The 26,982-nt window shown below is 36.9% G+C and overlaps 1 protein-coding gene across 9 annotated transcripts in view; it reads left to right on the top strand.

The window, feature by feature from the left end:
- The window catches only part of PEAK1 (pseudopodium enriched atypical kinase 1), a 306,660-nt gene that overhangs the window by 51,730 nt on the left and 227,948 nt on the right, over nucleotides 1–26,982 (top strand). For 3 of the 9 annotated variants that reach the window (XM_073212217.1, XM_073212211.1, XM_073212219.1), the window contains exon 2: nucleotides 10,287–10,350. The exons of 1 other annotated variant lie outside the window; for it this stretch is intronic. The gene's annotated coding sequence lies outside the window, so the exon portion shown is untranslated. Of the gene's footprint in view, nucleotides 1–10,286; nucleotides 10,351–18,701; nucleotides 18,839–20,260; nucleotides 20,382–26,982 lie in introns of all 9 variants that reach the window. 5 more of the 9 variants (XM_073212213.1, XM_073212216.1, XM_073212212.1 and 2 more) reach the window with 3 other exon arrangements.

Here is a 26,982-nt window from a genome sequence, read left to right on the forward strand (position 1 = left end):
TTGTATTCCATGCTCACTGCTGAAGCAAACATATCCCGTGTATTATCCTTTCTTGTGAATGTAATTTGTTAGTTAAATACATTGGCTTTTTTATTTGATTAGCCTAGTATGTTTTGTTCTTTTTAATACTGTCTTCATTGTCACATTTATCTGTTTCATTTATATTTTTCTACAATTTCTTAGAGTTTTAAACACTTCAGCCATTTTTCTAACTGTAAAAATTTTTAATTAAATAAATAAACCCTCAAAACTTACATTTTTAATGAATATTTGCCAATGCATATACCCCTTATAAACACATTCACACATAAAATACATGAATTCAGACACATGGTGCATGTTCAGTATTAAATACTGTCAAAATTTTAAACTTATTTTGAGGAAGGTTAGGTAAATAAATAATCATTAATGCAAACAGTTCTTAAAAATAGTCATGACCTATCTGTCATTTGCCAGTATAAAGATAAACAGATGTGGTTTGCAGATGGTTGATGCTTGCACATTCACTGCCTACAGTGATCACTTGAAAGGCACTTCTGGCTGAACCTTGGGGAAACACACCCGAGTACTGAAGCATCCCTCTGCCACTTAGAATGCTGCTAGTACATGAAGGCATGCAAAAAATACTGAATGAGTAAATTAATAAAACCTCAAAGTTATTGATTCTAGGTTTCAGGCTCTGGTTCTAATAAAGTACTATTAACATAAAAAGACATACCTATGTGGAGCATTTTGAAAGCACAGGTCATAAGGAAAAATTTAAATTACCTATAATCTTTATGAAAAGTACTATTAACACTGTATTTTTAGTCTTTCTATACAAATGTATTATATATAATTCAAACTAGTAGATGAGCATTTCTTGTCATCAAGCATTTTAAATTTATTTTAAAAGTCAGCTTTAATGAGATATGATTTATGCAAAGTACAGTTTGATGAGTTTTGACTAACAGACATATTCCTGTAACAACTACCACACAGTCAAGATACAGAACATTTCCATCACATCTGCAAGTTGCTCTTAACCCCCTTAGCAGTCAGTTCTTTCATATGACCTTTGGCTTCTGCAACAATTGATCTGCTTTCTGTTACTATAGATTAGTTCTATCTCTTCTAGAATTGCATATATAGAAAAATTGAGCAGATAATACGTAGAGTTCCGATATATGCCCTTCATTCTGTTTTTCCTATTACTTATGAAGCATTTTTGACATATAATTTTAATAATTGCTTGTTCGCACTTATTTTACCTGTTCTTAAAAAAATGAAGTGTAGTTGATATACAATCTTATATTAGTTTCAAGTATACAACACAGTGGTTCAACAGTTACTCCCCACATTATTAAATCCTCACCCCAACTAGTGCAGTTACTATCTGTCAACAGAGAAAAGATTACTGAATCATTGGCTATATTCTCCATGCTGTACTACCATCCCCATCATCAAATTATACTATGACTGAGAATTTTTGTGTCCCTTTATCCCCATCACCCTCCCCAACCACCTACACCAACCTCTCCCTTATGGTAATCACCAGTCACTTCTCAGTGTCTATGAGTCTACTGCTGTTCTGTTCATTTTGTGTTGTTTTGTTATTGATTCTACAAATAAGTGAAATCACATGGTATTTGTCTTTTCTCCACCAAGCTTATTTCACTTAGCATAATACTGTCTAGGTCCATCCATATTGTTGCAAATGGCAGGATTTTTTTTTCTAATGGCCGAGTAATATTCCATTGTGTATATGTACCACATCTTTTTCCATTCATCTATTGATGGACTCTTTGGTTGCTTCCATATCTTGGTTACTGTAAATAATGCTGCAATAACAGAGGGGTGCATATATTTTTTGAATCAGGGATTTTGTTTTCTTTCTTTCCAAGAAGTAGAATTACTGACTTGTGTGGTATTCCTATTTTTAGATTTTTGAGGCAGCTGCATACTGCTTCCCGCAGTGGCTGCACCAATTTTTCACAGTTCTCTGAGAATTTTTTTGCCCCTTTATCCCTGGCAGCCTCCCCACCCAGCCACCTGAACCCCTCCCACATGGTAACCACCAGTCACTTCTCAGTGTCTATGAGTCCACTGCTGTTTTGTTCCTTCTGTTTTGCTTTGTTTATATATTCTAAAAATAACTGAAATCGTATACTATTTGTCTTTCTCCACCTGGCTTATTTCACTAAGTGTAATACCCTCTAGATCCATCCATATTGTTGCAAATGGCAGGATTTCTTTTCTTTGTATGGCTGAACAATATTCCATAATGTATATGTACTACATCTTCTTTATCCATTCATCTATTGATGGACAGGTTGCTTCCACATCTTTGCTATATTGCAAATACTGTTGTGATAAACATAGGGGTGCATAAATCTTTTCTTGTTTTGTTCTGGTAAATTCCTAAAAGTAGAATTACTGGGTTGAATGGTATTTCTATTTTTATGTTTTTGAGGAACCTCAGTACTGCTTTCCACAGTGGCTGCACCAATTTAACATTCCCTCCAACAGTGTAGGAGGATTCCCATTTCTCCACCTCCTCACCAGCATTTATTATTTTATGTCTTTTGGGTAGTGGCCATTCTGACTGGTATGAGGTGATATCTTATTGTGGTGATTGTTAGCGATGTGGAACATCTTTTGATGTGCCTGTTGGCTATCTGTATTTCTTCTTTGAAGAAATGTCTGTTCAGATCCTTCATCCATTAAAAAAATTTTTTTTAATTTAATTTATTTTTTACTTTTTTAAGGTATCATTGATATACAGTCTTATGATGGTTTCACATGAGCAACATTGTGGTTATTACATTCATCCCCTTTATCAAGTCCACCCCCAAAAAACCCCATTACAGTCACTGTCCATCAACATAGTAAGATGCTATAGAGTCACTACTTGTCTTCTCCATTCTATACTGCCTTCTGCATGACTCCCCTACATTATCTGGGTTAATCATAATTCCCCTTAATCCCCTTCTCCCACCTTCCCCACCCACCCTCCCCAGTCCCTTCCCTTTGGTAACCACTAGTCCCTTCTAGAAGTCTGTGAGTTTGCTGTTGTTTTGGATCTTCAGTTTTGCTTTGTTGTTCTACTCCATAAAGAGAGAAATCATTTGGTATTTGTCTTTCTCTGCCTGGCTTATTTCACTGAGCATAATACCCTCTAGCTCCATCCATGTTGTTGCAAATGGTAGGATTTGTTTTCTTCTTATGGCTGAATAATATTCCATTGCGTATATGTACCACATCTTCTTTATCCATTCATCTACTGATGGACACTTAGGTTGCTTCCATTTCTTGGCTGTTGTAAATAGTGATGCAGTAAACACAGGGATACATATGTCTTTTTGAATCAGGTTACTAGATCCCCCCATTATCAAGTTCCCCTCATACTCTTATTCTGTTTATGTGTATAGATTCTTTTTTTCATGATAAGTCTGGCTAGAATTTATCCGTTTTATTTTCTCAAAGATTCAGCTCTTGCTTTCATTAATTTTTTTCTATTGTTTTATTCTTCTGAATTTTATTTATTCTCTGATCTTTATTATGTCTCTCCTTTTATGAACTTTGGGCCTCATATGTTTTTTTTTTCCTGTTTCAGTAGTTTTGAATTTATACTGCACATTCGGGATTGTTCTTCTGTCTTTTAATAGGCCTGGTGCTGTATACTTTCCTGTTGGACCTGCCTTCGGTGTGTCCCATGCAAGTTGTGTGCATTGCACTGTTGTTTTCATTTGTCTCCATATATTGCTTGATCTCTGTTTTAATTTGGTCATTGATTCATTGATTATTTAGGAGCATGTTGTTAAGGCTACATGTGTTTGTGAGTCTTTTTGTTTTTTTTGTATAATGTATTTCTGATTTCATACTTTGTGATCTTAGAAGTTGGTTGGTATAATTTCAATCTTTTTGAATTTGCTGAGTGTCTTTTTGTGGCCTAGTATGTGGTCTATTCTTTAAAATGTTCCATGTGCACTTGAGAAGAATGTGTATCCTGCTGCTTTTGGGTGTTGAGTTCTGTAGATGTCTGTTAGGTCCATCTGTTCCAGTGTGTTGTTCAGTGCCTCCGTGTCCTTACTGATTTTCTGTCTTGTTGATCTGTCCTTTGGATTAAGTGGAGTGTTGAATTCTCCTAAAATTAATGTGTTACAGTCTATTTCCCCCTTTAATTCTGTTAGTATTTCATCCACATATGTAGGTGCTCCTGTGTTTGGGTGCATAAATATTTATAATGGTTATATCCTCTTGTTGGACTGACCCCTTTATCATTATGTAATTTACTTCTTTGTCTCTTGTGACTTTCTTTGTTTTGAAGTCTGTTTTGTCTGGTACAAGTACTGCAACTCCTGCTCTTTTCTTCCTGTTGTTTGCATGAAATATCTTTTTCCATCCCTTCACTTTTAGTCTGTGTATGTCTTTGGGTTTGAAGTGAGTCTCTTCTTGGCATCATGGAAACGGTTCTTGCTTTTTTATCCATTCTGTAACTGTGTCTTTTGATTTGTACATTCAGTCCATTTACATTTAGAGTGATTATTGATAAATATTGGTAAATATGTAGTTATTGCCATTGCAGGCTTTGGGTACGTGGTTACCAAAGTTTGAAGGGCAACTTCTTTACTATCTACCAGTCTACCATGCTGTTATAAATGCAGTCTGATGATTCTTTTTTCTCCCTTCTTTTTCTTTCTCCTCTTCCACTCTTTATGTTAGTTGTCATGTTCTGCACTCTTTGTTTTCCCTTGATTGACACTGTGGGTAGCTGATTTAATTTTGCATTTGGTTAGTATTTAGTTGGTCTGCTTACTTTGCTGTGGTTTAATTTTTTCTGGTGACATCTATTTAGTGTTAGGCACAATTCTGTCTGGAGCAGTTCCTTTAAAATACCCTGTAGAGATGGTTTGTGGAAAGTAAATTCCCTCAACTTTTGCTTATCTGGGCATTGTTTAATCCCTCCTCCAAATTTAAATGAAAATCTTGTTGAGTAGAGTATCCTTGGTTCAAGGCCCTTCTGTTTCATGGCATTAGATATATCATGCCATTCTCTTCTGGCCTGTAAGGTTCCTGCTGAGAAGTCTGATGATTGCCTGATATACTTTCTTTTGTAGGTTACCTTTTTTCTCTCTCTGGCTGCTTTTAATACTCTGTCCTTGTCCTTGATCTCTGCTATTTTAATTATTATATGTCTTGGTGTTGACCTCCTTGTGTCCTTTTTGTTGGGAGATCTGTGGAATTCCATGGCCTGAGAGACTATTTCCTTCCCTAGATAGGGGACGTTTTTAGCAATTATTTCTTCAAAGACTCACTCTATCACTTTTTCTCTCTCTTCTTCTTCTGGTACCCCTATACTGCGAGTATTGTTCTGTTTGGATTGGTCACAGTTCTCTTAATATTCTTTAATTTGTAGAGATCTTTGTTTCTCTCTCTGCCTCAACTTCTCTGTATTCCTGTTCTCTGATTTCTATTCCATTCAGTGTCTCCTCTACCTCACCTAATCTGCTTTTAAATCCTGCCATTGTTTGTTTCATTTCAGTTATCTCCCTCCTGAGTTCATCCCTTAGCTCTTGAATATTTTTCTGTAGCTCCATTAGTGTGCTTATAACTTTTATTTTGAGTTCTGTTCCAGGAAGATTGGTGATTTCAGTCTCACTGTGCCCTCTTTCTCGTGTTTGAAGGATTTTGTACTGAACAAGGTTTTTCTGCCTTTTCATAGTCCTGGAGCTATGGGAGTGGTTGCAGGCGAATCGCAGTGGTGTTAGCTGGGAGGACAAAGTCCCTTCCTGCTTGCCAGTTTCCATGCCTGTCTCTGCTGTCTCTGCTGGTTAACTGCACGATAACCCACGATAACAAAGCCCCTTTGTGGCTCCCTGTTTCAGTGCCCGTCTCTGCTGTATATGCCGGTCAACTGCGTGCAGGGAACAGCCTCTGGGTCTGGGCCAGTTAACCGCACACAGGGTTAAGCTGTGTAGTTGCTGTAGGTGGGGCTGCCCTTCAGATGGTCTGCAGCAATGGCAGGGACAGCCGGTTTGCACACAGATGCCAGTGGCACAGAAGGAGTGGTACTCTGCTTATCACGATGAGGGGCCTCGGGGCTGCATTGTGAAGCAGGGGGATGGAGCGGCGGAAGCTCCTGAAAGTTCCCAGACTGCTGAGCTGAGTATACCCAGATGGTTTTGCCCCACCTTTCCTTCTTCGAAATCCTTGCCTCTTTAGAAGCCTTCTGACTGTGGAGAGGTCCCTTAAAGCACCTGCTTTTCTTCTGTCCCAGGGCACCTGGTTGTGGGAACCTGTTTGCAGTCTCAGTCTCAGACTTTGCTTTACAGCCCCTCCAATCTCCAGAGCACCATGTGATGTGGGTCTGTGCTCCTGGGGCAGATCTCTCGGGCTGTGTATTCACCCTGTCCTGTGCTTCATCTCCCTCCTGCTCTCATTCTTTTCCTCCTGAGCTGGGGTGGGGGTGGGGGTGCTGGGGTCCCGCTGGGTCGCAGCATGTTACCTTCCCCTTTTCCATGAGATCTTGACTTCTGTTGTACTGTTGTACTGTTACTTCTGATCACTCTTTTAGGAATAGTTGTACTTGCTGTATTTTCAAAACATTTGTGGTTTTGGGAGGAGATTTCTGCCACACTTGTCATGCTGCCATCTTTTCTCTTCCCTCTTTGATTGGATTAAAAAAATTTTTTTTGTGTATCTGTTATAGGCTTTAGTCTTGTGGGTGGTTTCCATATAAGGTTCATAGATGGTTTCCTAAATATATAATAGTCTATATTAAGTTGATGGTCACTCAGTCTATTTTAAACACATTCTAAAAGTACTACCTTTTTATTCTTCTTCCCCCTCTTCACTTTATCTATAAGATATCATAATCTATATCTTTTGTATATCCCTGGACTGATTTTTTATGTAGTTGATTTTAGTACTTTTTTTAACTCCATACTTGCTTAGTAAGTAATTGGTTTACTACTATAATTGTAGGTTTATTTTTACTTATTTGAAATATTTAGGCTTAACGTTTCCATCTGCAGGTGTCCCTTTAACATATCCTATAAGGCCAGTTTTGTGGTGGTGAATTCTTATTTTAACTTAGGTTTATCTGGGAAACATTTACTCTCTGCTTCAATCCTGAATGATAATCTTGCTGGGTAGAGGATTCTTAGTTGCAGGTTCTTTTCTTTCAATACATTAAATATCTCTTGCCACTCCCTCTGTACTGTACAGTCTCTGCTGAGAAGTCTGCTTATAGCCTCATTATGAGGTTGTCATTATAAGTAATTTTTTGCCTCTCTCTAGCTGTTTTCAGTACCTTCTCTTTATCCTTAATCTTTGTTATTTTAGTTATTATATGCCTTGGTGTTGTCTTCCTGAGGTTCCCTTTATGAGGGGCTTTCTATGCTCTTAAGACTTGGGTCTGTCATTTCCTTCCCCACACTGGGGAATTTTTCAGGAATCATTTCTTTAGAGAGACTCCCCACTCCTTCGTCTCTTCTCCTTTTTGCGCCCCTGTTACGTGAGTATCGTCTCCTTCGCAGTCATCGCGCCGTTTTCCTGGCACCCTCTTGCTTCTAGAGACTCTTTCTCTCTGTTCCTTAGCTTGTTTGTGCTCCTTTTCTCTAATTCCCATCTCGTTGTCTCCTTTACTTGCAGCAATCTATTATTCATTCCCTCCATTGTATTTTTCACTTCATTTGCTGTATTCTTCAGCTCTCAGTGGTTTTTTTTTCCAACTCCTCTATTTTTGTTGAATTCCGCACTGCGGTCTCCAATACTTTTCTGCAGAATAGTGAGCATGTTTATGACTGTTATTTTGAAATATTTATCAAGAAGGTTGGTGATCTACCTTATACTCTTTCTGGTTTCTTATTCCTCTTCCTCCTCATTTTGTCTGGGTTTCTGTGTTTCTTCTTTTATATGAAATAGATCCACTATGCCTCTGGTCTAGAGAGCAGTGGCTTTATGAAGAAGGCATCCTTTGGTGCCTAGAAGCTCAGGGCTCTTTTTTCACCTTTGCCTGGTTCTCCTCTGTGGTGGAGCTGCGCTTGCTGTTGGTGGGCTGTAGGTGAGGCCTTCTTTCTGCCTCTTTACAGGCAGTTATTGGTCTCAGTCTGCTGTGGCTGGCAGCTTGCCTTGGTCTACCCTTTGTTAGCTGTGCAGAGGTGCTTCTGTGGGATCATTGTGGGCAGGGCTGCCCTCTTCCTGTCCTGCAGTAAGGCTGCTGCAGGCCAGTGGGGTAGTCTGGGCAGGTGCACAGGGGACCTCTGCCATGGTGTTGAGCTACCAGAGAGAGAATGAAACATTTAGAGCTGGTTGCCACTGGCACCATACCAGTTGGGCTGAGGGAGAGCCAGGAAAGGTGGGAAAGCCTCTGTCTGCCTGCCAGGCAGCAAAGTCTTACCACTGCTAGGTGGAGTGGGCAGGTGGGTGGATGGGATGCACAGGGAGGTTTGCCTCGGGGCTGAGCCACCAATGGGGGAGATGAAGTGTTTGGTGCTGGCTCCTGCAAGCACCCGATCAGTTGGTTTGAGGGAGGACTGGGGAAGCATTGTCCACCGGCCCTCTCTCCTCTGGAGAAAGCCTCCTCCAACCCCACCCCTCTGGTACACTTTCTGCTGCTGATAAATCTTTCAAACTGCCCTTCCTGTGTTGGGTTTTAGTGGGACCAGTGGGGTGTGCCTGTCCTCCACAAGCAGCGGGAGTCCCAGCCTCCCGGGGTGCTCCGGCTCTCCCTGGTGTCCAGCGCTCCTGATCCCCAAAGCCTGCTGTGGTGTGGACTGGTGTGCCCATCGCAGGTCTGCAGGGCCAGGCGTCCAGGACTCCAGAGCACTTCCCCCTCCCCGCTCTGTTCCTCTCCTTCCCATTTGTGGGCTGGGGTGGGCGAAGAGCTTGGGTCCTGCTCAGTCGCGGTCCTGCCGCTTTACCCAGAGGGGTGGTCTTCTCTTCTTCCCCAGGTATAGGTGGTCCCTTCTGCAGTCTTCAGATTGTTTTCAGGGGTAGCTGTATTTGCTCTAGTTGCTTCCTTTGTGTGTATGTGGGAGGAGGTTTGGCCTTGCCTTCCTACCCTGCCATCTTTTTCCCTAGAAGTCTTAAATCTTATTTTTGTTTATTAACTAATCATTTTGACATTTTGTTTATTCCTAGTTCTCTACAGTTGTAAACGAACTATGATATAAGTCTTTGTTTGGATTTTTTATTATTTAGGACAGATTGTGGAAGAAAAGTTGCTAGGTCAAAGGTTTTGAACTTTTGAAGGCTCTTTTGTATTGCGAAATTGCTTTCCTGAAAGATTTTACCAATTAATACTACTATAAGCAGTTGGCTTATAAGAGACGTCCATTACACTGCATTACTATGTTATTGTGATATATATATTACATTTTTATATTTCATTATCATTTATAATTGTCATTGTAGCCTAGATTATGCTATAGTAACAAACAATCCCAAAATTTTCAGTGGTTTAATTAACAAAGTTAATTTTTTCCTCATGCTGCATGTCTAACATGTGTCATCAGCAGGAAGGCATTTCACTTTGGATTCATTTAGTGAACCGGCCTAAGCAGAGCTCCATTAGGTAGAGTTCCAGTTGTGTACTTGTTTCTAAAGCCTTGTGCCTCATAATTTCTCTTACAATGTCTGTGTGGTGAAGCGAGTCACCTAGTTACACCTAAGTTGAAACAGGGCACGAAGGGCTATCCTTCTGTGAGTGGGAAGGAGGAGAACTGCAGTAGCACTAATGACTAACACACTATTGAAAACCCATCTCTAATTTCACTGATGAAAGATATCTCACTTTAATTTTCTTTGTCAATGTAGATGAACATTTTCATCATTTGTTAGCCACTTGTTTTATTTTATTTTCCGTTTTACTTGAGCTTTATAAACACATGCTGTTGGCTTACTTCTACATTTTCAGATGTTTAAATTCCGTATTTTTTGTGAGGATTGGAGGTTATGATGGTGATAAAGGGAGTACAGACTTTTAGAAAATGCCTTTTCTTTTGAAGACTTGAGCAGGTGAATGAAAAATATTTTTCTTGGAATGATACCCTTCCCCATCCATTCATAGTATATGTTTTGATAAATTTTTATTTCAAGAATTTCAAAACATTAAATAATTAAAGGCGCTTGAAAGTCTAATAGAATTAAGATTCTTGACATTTACAGATTTCTGAAGAACTACTTGAACACTAAAGTTTAGGGGGTAAATGATCATGTTAGGGTTCTCCTGTTGAAACAATTAAGTTCCCTACTCAGATGTAGTCATGTTGACCATGTGTTTTCCCTTTTTTTCAATTCAGGCATCTGCCTAGACTGGAGTTTATGCTGTAGACATTTCTTTGTGGATTTGTCTCAGAAGCCAAGGTGAGATATTTTATGAATGCATTCTGTCCCTCAGTGTTAAGTATGATGTTACCTGTAGGTTTTTCTTAACTGTCCTTTATGAGGGTGAGGAAGCTCTCTTTTATTTCTAATGTGTTGAGTGTTTTTGTCATGAAAGAGTTAACATTTGTTGAAACCTTCCAATATATGCCAGGCCCTATGCTAAGTGCTTTTCGTATACAGTATTTAATTTCAGTTTTCAGAATAGTACTTTGAAGTATTCATTTATCCTCATTGAGCTGGTCAGTGGTAGACTCAGATGGTTTGATTTGAAAACTTGCGTGCTCTGCCATTATCCATTACATTTCCTGTACGAAGCATATTGATACACATGTGCACCTTTGTGCAAGGCAGTTTCCTCCTCCTAGATTGCATACTCCTTTTTTCCCCCATCACAAAGCTACTACAGCACTTTGTACCTATTACTGTCGTAGTAGTTTTTCACTGTGTTGTGATTATTTGCATATATTTCTCTCATTTTAGAATCTTTGCCTCTTAAATTCAGGGGCATTGTCATATTTGCCTTTGAATCTCCAGTGCATAGTGAAGAGACAGGAGAGAGATATCACAGAGCCGCGGGATTCGAAAGTTTCAGAAAGGGTAGCAGAAGTTAGCAGTGTCAGATACTGCAGAAAGATCAAGTGAAATGAGGTTCACAAGATGACTATTGGTTTAGTCGTTTAGTGACTTTAGCAAGTGAATTTTCTTTTTGTGTAGCAGTGGGGGCAGAGGCCAGATTCTGCTAGATTGAGCAGTGAATGGGAGCTGATAAGAGACTGTCCGGAAGTATAGACGACTACTCTTGTGAGAGGTTTAACTGTGAAGGCAAAGAATGAGTGTAGGGTGCTACCTAGAGAGGAACATATGGCATTTTTTAGTATAGGAGAGGCTTGAGCGTGAGTATATATAGAGGCAGTGGGAGGAGGAACCACTTAAGAGCAAGTTCATGGAAATGGGGAGAGGAGTAACGGGGGAAGAATCTCCCTGCAGAAAGAGGAGCTTGCATGCAGAATACAAGATTTGCTTGGAGTGACCCCTTTTCTTCTGAGGGAAGGAGGTACCATGGATGCAGCCAGAAGTAAATTTATGGGTGTAAATTGGGAAACAAAGGAAGTTTCCTTTTCTCTGAAGTAGAAAACAAGGTCCATGGCTTGGTGATATGATTGGCGATGTTCCGGGAGTTGATGTGGTTGGAGATGTTCTGAGTAGGCAACAGGGCAGGGAGTTTGAGGGGAGTGGGGAGGGTTTGAAATACCTGCTGTGAGACATGGAAGAGGTTGGTTATCAGAAAGGTTTTTGAGAGCCTCTTTCTCCCCTCTCTCTGTGTAAATAGAAAAAACAGGAAAATAGTCAGAAATTAAGATGGTACAAAAGGATTTATAATGAAAAGTAAGTCTTCCCTTCACTTTAGAGTCCTCCTATTTTCAAAAGATGAATGCCATTAGCAGTTTATATATATATACATATATATATATATGTTAGCAGTTTATATTTACTTTCAAATTGGTTTTACAAATGTGTGTATGTATGTATGTATATATAAATATATAATTTACTTTAATCCATAAAAATTTACTATTTTATCCTTTTTCAGTTTACTTCTGTATCTTGGACATCTTTTCATATACTTAGACCTACCTTGTTCATATTTACAGTTGCAGGAGGCTTTGTATATGAATTGTGGTATAAACTGTATAACTAGTGTTTAAATGGTTTCCAGTCTACTCCCATAAAAGTCATGTTGAATGAATAAATTCTACCTTTTAAAAATACAAAACATTATAATACCTTAATTCTGTGCCTTCATTTTAGATTTTTTCTGTATGTACACACTGAGCAAACTGATAGTATGTATATACTAAAACTGAGTTGTCTTTAAAACATAAAGACATCTTAAATATTCAAAAGTGATACCCTTTAGTTACCATGCCCAATTTATTCTGGGATTGAGTGATAAGAATCCTGTTTTCAGAGGTTTGTTATTTTGAGCACTGATGCAAGAAACATTCCTATACATGACTTTCGTAGTACATTTGAAAAGAGGTTCCTGGGAATATACCTGTGAATGGAATTGCTGGGTCATATAGTAGTAAATGTTAAACTTAAGGAGATAATGCAAAATATATTTCCAGAGTGCTTGCACTATTTTATTCTTCTATCATCAATGTATAAGTGATCCTGTTGTTTTATAGTCTCTCCAATATTTTAAATTTTGCTAGTTGAATAATCTAAAAGAGTATCTAATTGTGATCTAAGAACTGTGGTATAATTTTCAATTTTACTATAAAATGGACAGATCTTAAATATACATTTTAATGAGTTTTAACAAATACATATACCTATGTAATCCACTCTCCTATAAAATTCAAAACATTTTTATTACCTTTTAAGTTTCCTCAGACTCCTTCCTTGACAGTCTTTCTCCTCACCAGAGCATATCACAGTTCTAATTTCTATAACTTTTTTAGAAAGAATCATCTGTCCTCACCATCACCAACATCTTTCCTCCCATTCTCTTTTTAAATATGTCTTTCCAAAAAATTGTAGTAAAATATGCATAATGTAAAATTCATCATTTTAACTATTTTAAAATGTCCAGTTTAGTGGTATTAAATATTCTCACATTGTTGTGCAATCATCACCACCATCCATCCCCATAATTCTTTTCATCTAGTAAAACAAGCTCTGTACTCAGTAAACAATAAATCCCCATTTTCCCCTTCCTACAGTGTCTGGCAACCACCATTATACTTTCTGTCTTTAATGGTGTTGACTGCTGGTGCCTCATGAAGTGGAATCCTGTAGTATTTATCTGTGACTGGCTTATTTCACTTCACATAATGTCCTTAAGATTCAACCATGTTGTAACATATTGAAGAATGTCCTTCTTTTTTTAAAAAAGGGTTGTTTTTTTTTAGGGTTCTATTGTATGTACGTACCACATTTTGCTTACCAATTCATCTGTTGATGAGTATTTGGGTTAACCAGTGTGAAAAATGCTGTTGTGAGTACGGGTGTGTAAATATCTCTTTGAGACTCTGCTTTTAATTTTTTAGGGTATAAACCCAGAAATGGCATTGTTGGATCATATAATAATTCTATTTTTAATTTTCAAAGAACCACCATACTGTTTTCCATAGCAGCTGTACCATTTTAAATTACTCTGAACATTGTATGAGGTTCTAATTTCTTCACATCTTTGCCAAAACTTTTCTGTTTTTTTCTGTTAGTACCCCTCTTAATGGTTATGAGGTGGTACCTCATTATAGTTTTCGATTTGCATTTTCCAAATGATCAGTGATGTTGAGCATCTTTTCTTGTGCTTATTGGCCATTCATGTAACTTGTTGGAAAAATGTCTATTCAACTCTTTTCCCCATTTTTGAATTGTGTTTTTTTGTTGTTGAGTTTTAGGAGTTCTCCATATATTCTGGATATTAATCTCTTATCAGATAAATTATTTGCAAGTGTTTTCTCCCATGTTGTGGATAGTGTCTTTTACTCTTTGTTGAGTGTCTTTTGAAGCAGAAAATTAAAAAATTTTTCATGAAGTACAACTTGTTTTTCTCTTGTTACATGTGCCTTTGTTGTTACGTCTAAGAAATCATTGCCAAATCCAATGTCATGGAGCTTTTGCTGTATATTTTCTTCTGCAAGTTTTATTGTTTTAGGTCTTACGTTTAGGCATCTGACTCATTTTGAGTTAATTTTTGTATGCGATGTAGGTAAGGGTCCAACTTCATTCTTTGCATGTGGATATTCAGTTTTCCCAGCACCGTTTGTTGAAAAAACTTTCTTTTCTTCAGTTAGATTGCGTTGATGACTTTGTCAAAAATAAGTTGACTGTATGTGTGTCTATTTCTGAGTTGTATCTTCTGTTCCATATTTTTTTTCTTTTTGTTGATAACATACTATCTTGATTATGGTAGCTTCATAGTAAGTCTTGAAGTCAAGTGGTGTAGGTTCTCTAATTTTGTTCTTCTTAAAATTTGTTTTGGCTCTTCTAGGTCCTTTGTGTTGTCATATAAATTATAAATTCCATTTTTCAATATAGATTTTAGGAATGACTTTTCAATTTCTATGAAAACATCTGTAGATTCTGTTTAACTCTGTTCACTCCACAGATAAATTTGGGGAGAGTAGGCAGCACTCTATAAACGTATAAATGTAATACCTCTCTCCATTTATTTAGATCATCTTTAATCTCTCCAGAGCCACTTATTTTTTTTAGTTTTCAGTGTTCAAATCTTGCACTTTGATTTTTTTTGCACTTTGATTTTATATGCTATTAAAATGTCATTTTAAAGTGTTTGATTTCCAATTGTTCATTACTAATATATAAAAATATAGTTGAATTTTGTGTATTGGCCTTCAGTCTAGTACCTTTTTTTTGTAGATTTTCTAGTCTTTACTGTGGAGCTATGATGTATGATAAACAAACGTAAAGACATTTTTCCTTCTTTTTACCAATCTGTATGTCTGATTTCTTTTCCTTGCCTAATTTTACTGACTAGAACCTTCAGTACAATATTGAATAGAAGTGGTGAGAGCAGATATCCTTGGCTTGTTCCTGATTTTAGGGGAGAATTTTTCAGTTTTTCACCATGAAAATGTTATCTCCTCACATTGAATAGCCCTTTCTATTCCTTGTTTGCTGAAAGTTTCTTTCTTCTTCTTCTTCTTTTACCGTAATTGGGTGATACTGAACTAATTATGTTATAAAAGGATTTTTTTTAAATCAGTTAAAATCATGACTCTCATACAGTAGAGAATGAACATTTGTCAAATATTTTATTTAGCTCACTAATTAATGAGGAAACGAGTAAGATGTTAAAATCAGTTCAAAGGAAATTTTGAAGAACTACTCATATGTAGTAAAGTAATGCTAAAATAAAATTTTCAAATAGATGCAAAAACTGGTTTATCCATTGAGCAATTATCAGTTCTAATCCACTGGACACAACTAATTTGCTCTTTTGTAGAGAAGAATAGTCCACATTATCAATTTTCTACATTTTATCAAATTGAAAAATTGCTCAAGGACAATGAAAATAGAAGTAATATGTGAGCTAGAAAGAACATTCACTAGTCTTTTGTCCATGTCAAAGCTTTTCACTCTTTTTCCTCTCTTGCTTTGAATTTCTATGATCTGTGGTCATATGAAAAAATTTTTCATACTTTTCTTATTATATGTATGTGAGATGCCTCTTTATTGTTCCTTGCCCATTTTTCTGGCCATTTGTTTGTATGTATGTGTTATTGGTTTATATGTTCTTGATAATAATGCATTAATAGTTGTGTTTATTATGAATACTTTCTCCTAGTTCATAACTTCTGTTTTCACTTTCCTAAAGGTATTTTTTTGATGAACAATGGTTCTTAATTTTATAGTCAGATTTCTCTTGTCTTAAGAAATATTTTCTTATCCTTAACTCAAAAAATACTCTTTCCTTTAAGTTTTTATAAGTTATTTTTTATTTAAGTCCTTAATCCACCTGAAGTTGATTTTTCATACGGTATCACGTTAGGATCAAATTTCTCCTTTTTTAAAAAAAAAAAACAGATGTTACAGACTGAATGTGTCCCCCCAGAATTCATATTTTGAAGCTGTAGTTTCTAAGGTTTAGTGAGGTTGTGAAGGCAGGGCCCTGGTATAACGGGATTAGTGCCTTTAGAAAAAGAGACACGGGAGAGTTTGCTCTTACTTTCTCCCCTCTACGTGAGGACACAGGTAGAAGGCAGCCATCTGCAACCTTGTCACCGTAGGTGTTTCTCCAAGTTCTGTCCATTTTCCCATCTTTTTCCAAAGGCTGATCTTCTGAGAAAGGGTCAGCAGTTTTGCTAATTCAGCATCTTAGCAGGAGTTGGAGCCAGCATGAAATTTTTCTTTGCCCTCTTCTACTTTGTTTGCATAATTACAGGTAACTTTAATGTGACCAAAAAACTGAGTAAGTTACAGATTCCTCAGCATCTGTAAGACTTCCCCCATGCCATGCCTGAGGCCCTCTAGAGGCCGTATAGAGTTGTGGGCTGGCTGTAATTAACAGAGTCCCACAGAATGTTTTCGACCTGGTATTTCACAGAATGTTCACCCAGCCAGGGATGGCTTTTGGGATAAGGTCCTTTAGGTGCTGGGACTTGCTCAGTTTTAAGAGGGTGTCTGACTTAAAGCGACTCTCCTTCTGTTTAGTAATGTTACTTTAAATTTTAATTCTGTACAGTCATTCTTGCCTAAAATGGCTCATGAATTTTTAAGTATCTTTTTCATCTTTCATGTTAATTTATATTTTGCTTATAGTGAGTATATTACTATTAAAATGCTTTAAGTTATTTACATCAAGGAAACTTGCTGCTCCAGCAGAATGTACGTTATTTATTCTATTGTATTGCCTATTACTGGCTATAATATCTCTCTGAAGAATTAGTCCACCACACCATGCTACCTCCCATTATAAATGCCTGTATTGTAGGTATTTTCCTTCGATTTGTGTGCTGCCAGAGGACACAAAGGACCTATTTCTCATTTAGTTTTGTATGCCTAGCTCTGGCATAAGTCCTGCCAGGTTTGACACAGTAGGTACTCTGTAATTATTGAATTAAATTAATACATAACAAAGTACATAGGCTTCATAACAAAAGTTGTATTCTAGAGAAGAACTAAGTGCTCATATCCATGGTGGGTCTTGTATTTTGGCATAGTTGAGGTGAATGTATGTGGGGGCATTTTGCAGGGAAGAGCTAGATCGCAGAGCATCTGTTTGTAAGCTACGTCGAAAGGTTCTGATAGGGAGCTGTCGAAGGATCTTAAGCAGGAGATTAATAGAGCTAATATTTTATTTTAAGATGATGATTTTGAGCACAGTATGAGAGTTGTTTTTGAATGGAGAGACCATTCGGAAAACTTGGTAGTCAGACAGGCTGTAACTTGAAGAGAGGCAGACGCCAGAGAGGTTTAAGAAGTAGAATCCACAGAACATGATGACTGGTTAGATATTTGTTGGAAACAGGAGAAAGGGGAGATATCAGGGATGACTCCCATTGGGTAATTAAATGGGGAGGGGGTTGGGGTGTTTATTTGCAGTGCATGTTAGGTATAGAAAGACCTTGTGGGATATGGGAAGTAGACGGGATTTTGAAATACTTAGTTTGAGATTCCTCTGAGATCTTCAAGACAGATGTGCCCATCTGTCTGCCAGTTCTTAGAGAGAGGTGGGAGTTTGAGAGAGAGAGAGATCTTAAAGTTAATAGATTCTTGGGAGTGCTCGAAGAAGAAATTGCTTAGGATTGAAGACAAAACCCTTGACCACATCTAGGTTTAGTGAACAAGTTAAGAAAAAGGTGCACCAGGAAGAAGATCGCTAAGGAGAAACCACGTGTTAACAAAGGCTTTTACAGTAACACCCTTGACCTCATTTCTACCTGAAGACCAGACTTTCTTTTCAGCACCCTGTGTTTGATCTTTGTCCTCTGACCATTTTGAGCATTCTCTGCCAGGAGAGATTATGAATGAATAATAGTTTTATTTTTGAACCTAGAGACTGCTGGTTCCTTTATATTTCCTCTAAATTCTGCTTGAAAACAGAATTCTTTCTTCTTTAGCTCATCTCTCTATAGAAGATATATATGATAGAAGGTATTCTATAATATGTATAAAGGAAACCCGTTAACACCTTGGACATTCTGCTTGGAAATTACCTTGGCTAAAAATAACCGTTCAGTACCAACATTTTCTGTTTAACTTACCACAAGTAACAATTTTGCTAAAATTTCTGCTGTTTCATAACAAGGGTCTTCTTTCCTCCAGCTTCTGATAGCATTTCGCTCATTGCCCTTTAAGGCCTGGGCAGTAGCTGCCTCAGGGCTCCTCAGGTTTTGCAAGCGAGATCTTCAGCACCCTTCCAGCTTGTACCACCACCCAATCCCAAAGCCAGTGTCACATGTTTTATGTCTTTGTTATGGCAGCACTACAGTTCCAGGTACCAGTTCTGTTCTAGTAGCGATTGCCATTTAATGAAGTACCTCAATCCTACTTCCAGAATTTGCATCGCTTCTCCTAACCTAGCATTGGTCACTCACTGTCACTTCCACCACATTCTTTTGGTTACAATGCCAGCCTGGATTTAAGGAGGAGGGAATTAGACTCCACATCTCTGGGGGAGTGGCAAATTTGTATCACAAAAAGGTATGGAATGGGGGATCTATTTTTGTGGTATATTTGGAAAATTTAGTAATTTAGTAAATTAGTAAATACAGTATTAGTAATTTTAGAGGTTAGAGAAAGAAGTAATTTATTTTCCTATCCAAGTTCATGGTTCTTCTGAATTCTGTCCACAGAGCGTATAGCCTCTAGATTAAGAATCCTTGGAATAATGTCATGGTGTTACTGGATGTCATACGTCTGTGGACCAGGCAGTGATGTGTTGGTGGGAAGGAGAGTGAGAAGGCAGAGGCTAAAGGGAGGGTGCCATAGGGTAAGTTCCATATATTAGACTGGCATTTATTTACCTTTTAAACTAAAGGTCCTCTGCTTTTTTAGGTAGAGACTTAAATGTGTTTATGTAATGAGAGAAAGATGCTAGTGAAGAGAGAAAGATGGATTTATGGGAAAGATAAAGGGTATTTAAAAAGTTCCTGAGAAAGCAGGAGAGAGGGTGTGGTCTTGAGGTCCAAGCATTACTCTTGGGCAGGAGGAAAGGCGTTAGGGAAGGCGTTAGGGATGTTTGTGGGTGCCCTTCATATGCCAGATCACATGACATTCTGAAAAAAGATATAGATAGAATAAATTTCAACACAGGAACAAGGCAGGCCCTTGAGAACATTATAGCAGAGGTCCTGGAAATATGAGAAGGTTGGGTATAGGCTGGGGAGGGACAAAGTAGCCAATAGGGAAGAAAAAAGTAACTGCTGATCTAAGTGATTGGATGCAGGAGACATATTTTGCCCAGTTTACAGTTTTGGTTAGTGCCTAAGACCAAACATTCTCCTTAGCATAGATACAAAGAAAAGTGGAATGAGAATAAAAAGCAATTGTGTATTTTCACTTATGCTTATTTAAAGTTAACTTTGTCTAAGTGTCTTATTTAGCATATGTAATTAATACTTGGAATGCCTTTGCCACAAAATAACATGAAAGCTGAAGAGCTTCTTTTTCAAGGTTATTTCGGGTTGATGTTAAAAAGCAGTGACTGTGTTTGCTGCTTTCAGACTTGCAGCTGGCTGGATATTGGCCTCAAAGGGTCCGTGGTTTTCTTTGTCATTAGCCAGCAGATGCTTGCTACAGTGTTTTGCTCACTGAGTCTTTATTTAATGTGAGGGCAATGCATCTCTGTACACTAATGAGAAGAGCTGTACAATGTAGTAACTATTTGTATCTTAACAAATATTTGCCTTTAGCCACACATTGATTCTTCACTACATGATTTTTTTTTCAGCCAAGCTGTTATCAACACCTGATTGGCATATCTGTCATCAGATTGCTTTGTCTTTCTAGTAAGGTGATCTTGACTTTAGTATGTGCACCTTACAGGAGAAAGATATTTTGTTTGTCAGAGAATTAATTCAGATCTTCTTGAAACATTAAAATTTTTTCAATTTCTGGTTGGTACTATATAGCAAAAAAACCTTAGGTTTTTAGGCACAGATACTCATTTATTTCTGAATATGGTATGAATTGCTAATTCATAATAAATACTTATATATATACATGCATCTTTATGTATATTAATATTTATATACTAGTATATACATATAAGTATTTGTACTATATAGGTTATATATACATTTTACCATAAAATATTTTAAGTAAATGTGTCATATGTAATATGTATTACATATATAATATTACAAATATATATTCATTGTATTGTGGTAAAATGTCCAAGCTCTCTCCACAGCCCCCATGTCTTCTCAACTGCGGCCCTGTGTACCCTTCAGGCCCAGGGGTGCACACACCTGCATGAGGACTTGTCTTGGAAATGGGCTTGGCCATTTGAGCTGGCAGTTCTGAGATTCCAGGTAGGTGACAAGTGGTCTCTGGGTGAGACCCAGTAAAGCACTTCCTTTTGGCCCTTTGTATTGCTCATTACATGGAGAGAGGCCACAAGAGGGCCAAGTCCTGTTGCTTTAATCTAAGGGTAGTAGTGACTTTTAATAGTAGTAACCTTTAGTAGTAATCTTTTAATAGGACTACCAAACTTGACTGCCTCCAACTTTATTCTTTCCATTTGTTGTATGGCCAGAAGGATTTCTCTAAAACCAAAACCGTTCATTATCCCATTCCTGCTTGAAATCTTTCAGTACTTCACATTTTCATTGGGATAAGGTCCAAACCTCTTTAATTGGCTTGTTGAAAATCCTTTGTACCCAGTTCTGGTCATTGCTTACTTTTCATCCTTATTTATTTTCAAGATCTGTTGCTGACATGCCAAATAAGTACCTTTTTTCCACCTACAAAACTTAGCATAGGCTATAGATCTTTATACTCCCCTCTCTTCCTGAACAACCTCTAATAAATATAGCAAACTCCTACCAATATTTTAACATCTGAGAAGCCACTCTAAACTTAAACTTTCCCAGGAAGAATTAAGTCCTTTCTCTTCTATATTTCCATTGTGATTTCTATTATATTTATCATATATCATATATACCATATTTAATGCACTTGTTTCATTATACAGTATTTTCATTACTGTAAATCACATCCTCTGCCTCCAGTAGGAGGCACTAATTTGACCAAGTGTAGTATTTCCAGCACCAAATGCCTGTCACACAATGGGTGCTTCTTGAATGTATATTGAATGAAGACTATAATTAGTGGAGTACTTTAAGTGTGAGTTGTCCTAAATAGAGGATCATGTTTGTAGTAAACTGCATATTGATGTAGTAGTCCAATAATTGATTATGCTGCATAACAGCCAATTATAAATGATCAGTTTCATATTTTAATTTGAAGCAAAATGGGCTACACAAAATTTTTCTGTCTTTATTAACTCATAAAATGTTTCAGCATGATTATTCTGAATTATGTGGCTCATTTAGAGCTTTGGCTGAGGAAGCTGTAAAGGGTCAAGTATGACCTGTAGTGTTGCTTTGTCACAAGCTGAGCCTTTTTTTTTTTTTAGTTCAATCTCTAATACACCTGTTTATTTACTATTTTTCCTACATAATGAGCATACTATAAATTTAACACTAATCTCACAATTGCATCATTATCAAATGTAGTTTTAAATATGCTCAGAAGATAAGCAATGAAAGTATGCAGTGTCTCAATTCACCAGACAGCTTGTTATTTTCAGGCTGTGCCCTATTCGGTGACAGTCCTTTCTGGGCCCGAGTGAAGTCTTGTGAATTAAGCTAAGCAGTTAATTTAATAGCCGGGGCATCACTCTTTCAAGAGCACCTGATCTCCACCCAAATTATGTATTTATTCTTCTCTCATTCGCACGAAAGTAGTGTGAGTGGTTCTTGTTCATTTGTTTATTAATTTAATGGTTCTTTCTGCTCTCACCCGCCCAGCAAAAGTTTTGCCAATTATTAGTTGCAAAACTCAGAAATTACTTTTATGCACATGGCCCTACAATTTCATTTCTTTGAAAGTGGCTTTGAGCAAAGATCTGTTTGGAAGCCAGAGAATGTGCTCTTACTGTATCTGCACAAATGATCTGAAAACCGTCCTCGTGGCTGAGCTCTGACTTCCTGCATTGCTGTGCCAGGTTCTCTTGTTAAACCTAGAAATCTTCCTCCAAGAATTTGGATTATCAAGGAGAAGTCTATTTTCTTAATGACATTCAGACACATGGATTGTAAGTATATCTGTTATTTAGATGCTTTATAGTTCAGTTAGCTCATCTTCACTCAAATCCTTTTCTTTTAGTTAGTTTTCCAGTCTGTCCCTTCAGCTGCATAATAATGCAGTATTAGTGACATAATTATTTAATGAAAGTGAATCAGCTTGATTTACAAAAAGGAGCTGATTGACCTAAGGGTTAACTTGAAAATCCTACATGAAAGAAAGGATAACGTAAAGGATTGGTTAAGTAATTTTTTTTTTTTTAGAGGGCATCTCTCATTTATTGATCAAATGGTTGTTAACAACAATAAAATTCTGTATAGGGGAGTCAATGCTCGATGCACAATCATTAATCCATCTCAAGCCTAACTCTCATCAGTCTCCAATCTTCTGAAGCATAACGAACAAGTTCTTACATGGTGAACAAATTCTTACGTAGTGAATAAGTTCTTACATGGTGAACAGTACAAGGGCAGTCATCACAGAAACTTTCGGTTTTGATCACGCATTATGAACTATGGTTAAGTAATTTTTAAGAATGTGAACATTGTAGTCATTAATGATTGAGACAATGGACTGCTTGATTATGGTAAAATATTCAGCAACTCACTAACCCAGCTGTCCTGTTTAAATAATCTATGAATAAGCAGAATAAAAATAATTCTTGCTACCCTGTTGTAAGCCAATAGCAACTGAGGTCTAAATTTTGGAAATATGTCAATAACTTGTCTTTGATTTGAGCATTTTTATGTTAAGCTGTTTGATTCTATTAAATACAGAATGGAAACCTTTTTGTCTTTATAGTATGACTTCAAAAATAATTATTAACTGAATAAAAGGATGTGCTTGCTTGCTAAGGCATATGAGTAAGAAAGATTTTCAGTGTTTGTTTTTAGGAAGGTAGTATTCAGTGTTCCATGTTTTACTCATGGTTTGATCACTAACTAGCTCGCTGACTTTAGTGCCTTAGGTTTTCTCATGAGTCAAATTAGCTATCTTGTAGTAAAGAAGAGTTCTATCTTATATTGGAAAGTGCTCTGTAAGATGTATACGTATTTCAGAGTTAAGCAGGATTTTTGTCCCCTATCTGCCTGGTTTTTAACTTTGAGCTAGTCACTTAAGCTCTCTGAGCTTTTGTTTCTTTAGAGGTGAAAGAGGAGTTTGACCTGTATATTCATATTTAGGGGTACAATTTACATTGTGTTCAGCTCAAATATCCTATAATTTGTTATCATTTTTCAAGTATTTAACATGTACTTGTCCCTACTCTTCTTCATACTGTGCATACCAAATAATAAAACTGTTATTCTATTAATTTCCACCTCTTACATTTCATTTAATCTTCCCGTTAATCTTGTGAGAGTTGGTGGTTTAGCCTCATTTTACTGAAAAGGAAAACTGAGGTTCGTGGAGATTGCACAATGTTAACGTATGTTAACAATGTTGCCAATGTTAACAATGTTGCCAGTCAGTGTTAAAGGTGAGACTCCAGTCTCTGATGCCAATGTTCTTTTTTGAATAGCATGAGGCTGAAGGGAAGAAACATTGCCACACACCTCATCAAGCTTTTGATCTCCGTTGTTTTTCTGTCTTTTTTCTCAAAGTGAATAGAGGTTTAACCAAAATGCTTTTGTAGAAAAATATATCTATTCCATAGCAGTAAGCACAGTTCAGCAATTTTAGCATTATAGTGCCATTACAAAATGTCTTGTTAGCATTATGTGACACGTGCAGTGTATCAGGGAATCTTTCATTACTGGAAAATAGTTTGCCCTGCAAATAAGATGAGTTAGTTCAGTTTTAATAGGGTATTTAAATTTTAAAACATAGCATCATTTAATGTTTTAGATGCTTGTAAACTTAAAGCCTTGTTTTATACCTGCTAGCAAATTATACCTGCTAGCGAAGGGAAACAGTGATCTAAGTACTTAACTAAATTTTTTTCCATTTAAGAAATCCTAACTTATTTTGTGATTCTAGGAAGAGCATTAAATACATGGCAAAATTTTCTAAAATTTCTAAAATTTTTCCTCTAGAAAGGTACTGTTTTATAGTATCCATTATTTACATTTAAATGTAAAATAGAAATCTTATTACTATTATCTGAAATAAGTAAGTCAGTCAGGGATTAGAACAAGTACTTCCAAAAGCATTCATTTCTCTCTAGAGAAGTTCATTTATGAGTTCTGTGTTTTAACATCTCTTAGAAGCCTCAGATATTCCGTAGTTCAGGCATGTCAGCCTGAGATACTGATATTGCTTAGAACACTGTTGCTTTGGGGGTGACTGACAGCACTGGGTCAGCCAGACTCTGATGCTCATTTTTTCTGATTCAGAACCTCTGCCCTTGGGGCATTTCTTTTATTATTATTATTATTTTTTTATTGCAATAAAGTTGATAAACAATATTATATTTGCTTCAAATGTGCAACATAGTGTCACAATAATTGTATACATGACTAGATGCTTGCTTGCCACAGTAAGTGTAGTTACCCGTTTATCATACAAAGATATTACAATATTAGTAGTTATATTCTGTATGTTGTACTTCCACTCCTTTGTCTAACTTATTTTACAGTTTGCAGTTTGTGCCTCTTTATCCCCTTCACCACCCACCCCTTTCCTTTGGTAACTGACAGTCTATTGTCTATGTTTGTGGGCCTGTTTCTTTTCTGTTTGTTTTATAGATGCCATATGTAAGTGAAATCATGTGGTATTTGTCTTTTTCTGCCTTTTTCAATTAGCATGATACCATCTAGGTTCATCCATTTTTATGGCTGAATAATATTCCATTGTGTACATGTACCACATCTTTTACTAATGGGCGTTTGAGTTACTTCCATGTCTTTGCTATTGTAAATAATGCTGTAGTGAACATAAGTGTGCATGTATCTTTTCAAATTAGTGATTTTGTTTTCTTTGGATAAATTCCCAGAGGTGGAATTGCTGAGTCATGTGGTATTTCTATTTTTAGTGTTTCATGAAACCTCCGTGTTGTTTTCCACAGTGGCTGCACCAATTCACATTCCCACCAACAGTGTAAGGGTTCCTTTTTCTCCACAGCCTTGCCAGCACTTGTTGTTTCATGTTTTTTGGATAGTGGCCATTCTGACTGGTGTCTTGGGACATTTCTTAACTCATGTTTCTCTTTTTTCTGTTGAATGTTTCCTGGTGGTCACTGCTAGTCCAGAAAGTGAGTTCCCATGAATAGCTTATTGGTCATAGTTTTATTTTTATTTTTATCTTCCCAACTCGTGACTTTGAAGTGGCTATAAATGAGTGCCCCTCCAACACTCTATTACATGGCTGTATTTTATTTTCTTCTTAGCACCTAATGATTAATTGATAGTCATTTATTTATTTTTTGTTTATCTTCACTGACAGGGACAGTGGTGTTCTGTTTTGTTTACTGCTGTATTCCTAGCACCTAGAACAGGGTCTGCCACAGTAGAAATTTCAGTAAATTTTGTTGACTGACCAAATGAATGCATTTTCTATTGGTTATTTACAAAATTCTTTTTATTCTTTTGTCTTTTTCATCTTTTTTGTTTTGGTATTCAGGAAGGTACAATTAATGTTTTTCCAATTAATGTTTATGTACTTTGACACTTTTCTCATCCTCTACTGTTCTGTTCCTAGTTGAATTCTTGCAGAGGAAAGTGGAAAAAGCCTTCTTATTTTCAAACTCTTTTGAGATGTGACTGTTTCATTTTATCTGCTACTTGCCAGGTGGGTGTCTGAGTTGGTGCAACCCAGACACAAAAACAATTAACAGGTAGGAAAATTAGCTCCTAACATCTGCTTCAGTCCTGCTTGAGTTGGCTTCTCCCCCAAGGGACTGTCACTGTCAGCCTAGCAAAATGAAATTGCCTTCCCATAAACATTTTTTTCTAGGATTATGAAACAGAAACAAATTCTAGGTTTATAAAACGAGTCAAAATGTGTCAGCGGAATAGAACAGAATAATGACCTGCTGCTGCAATCTGAACTCTGTGGCACAGCAGCGACATTTATTTTCAGAAGAGTTGACATTGAAACTGTAGCAGTTTTAGTTCTATTGAAATTATTTTATTATGCCCAAAGGGTAGATTTAATAACTTATTTACTGGTGTCAGTGAGGAAAATGACAATTCTATAAGATATAATTTTTGACCCTCAGAGCTTTGATTTGTGGCATAGTCACTGATCCTTCAATTAACTCAATGGATAGCGACAGGTTTTGGAAAGAATGCAAATTGATTTCCTTTTCATTTCATTTCCTAACTGTTAATTCATTCAGCAGAGATTACATTTGACTATAGTAGACCTTCACCATTGTTGTGTTCCATAACCAATGTATCCATTTAAAAAAAAGGATTTAAATAGGTTTTATATTAATAGTGTGCCATTTCTGGGGTTTATGTTGGCATATGCCTCATTGTTAGCAAACATGGCATTGGTCTGCCTTGATCTTGTTTGATAAATTTTTATCTGATGTGATTTCCAATATGAACTAGCTGTAAAATGTTGCTCCCTTTGAAAGTTGCTGTCCAATCAGTACTCCTTTCCTTTCATCCCTTTAGAATCTCTGGCCTTTTATGGAATATTAAGATTATGTCATTAAATTCTGCTTTAATATTTTGTTACAAAAATTAAGAGGACCGTCTTTTATTTTTTTATTTTTTTATTAAGGTATCATTGATATATACTCTTATGAAGGTTTCACATGAAAAACAATGTGGTTACTACATTCACCCATATTATCAAGTCCCCTCCATACCCCATTGCAGTCACTGTTCATCAGTGCAGTAAGATGCCACAGAGTCACTACTTGTCTTCTCTGTGTTA

This window comes from Manis javanica, chromosome 8 (assembly GCF_040802235.1).
Source record: "Manis javanica isolate MJ-LG chromosome 8, MJ_LKY, whole genome shotgun sequence".
In the NCBI taxonomy this organism is placed as follows: Eukaryota; Metazoa; Chordata; class Mammalia; order Pholidota; family Manidae; genus Manis; species Manis javanica.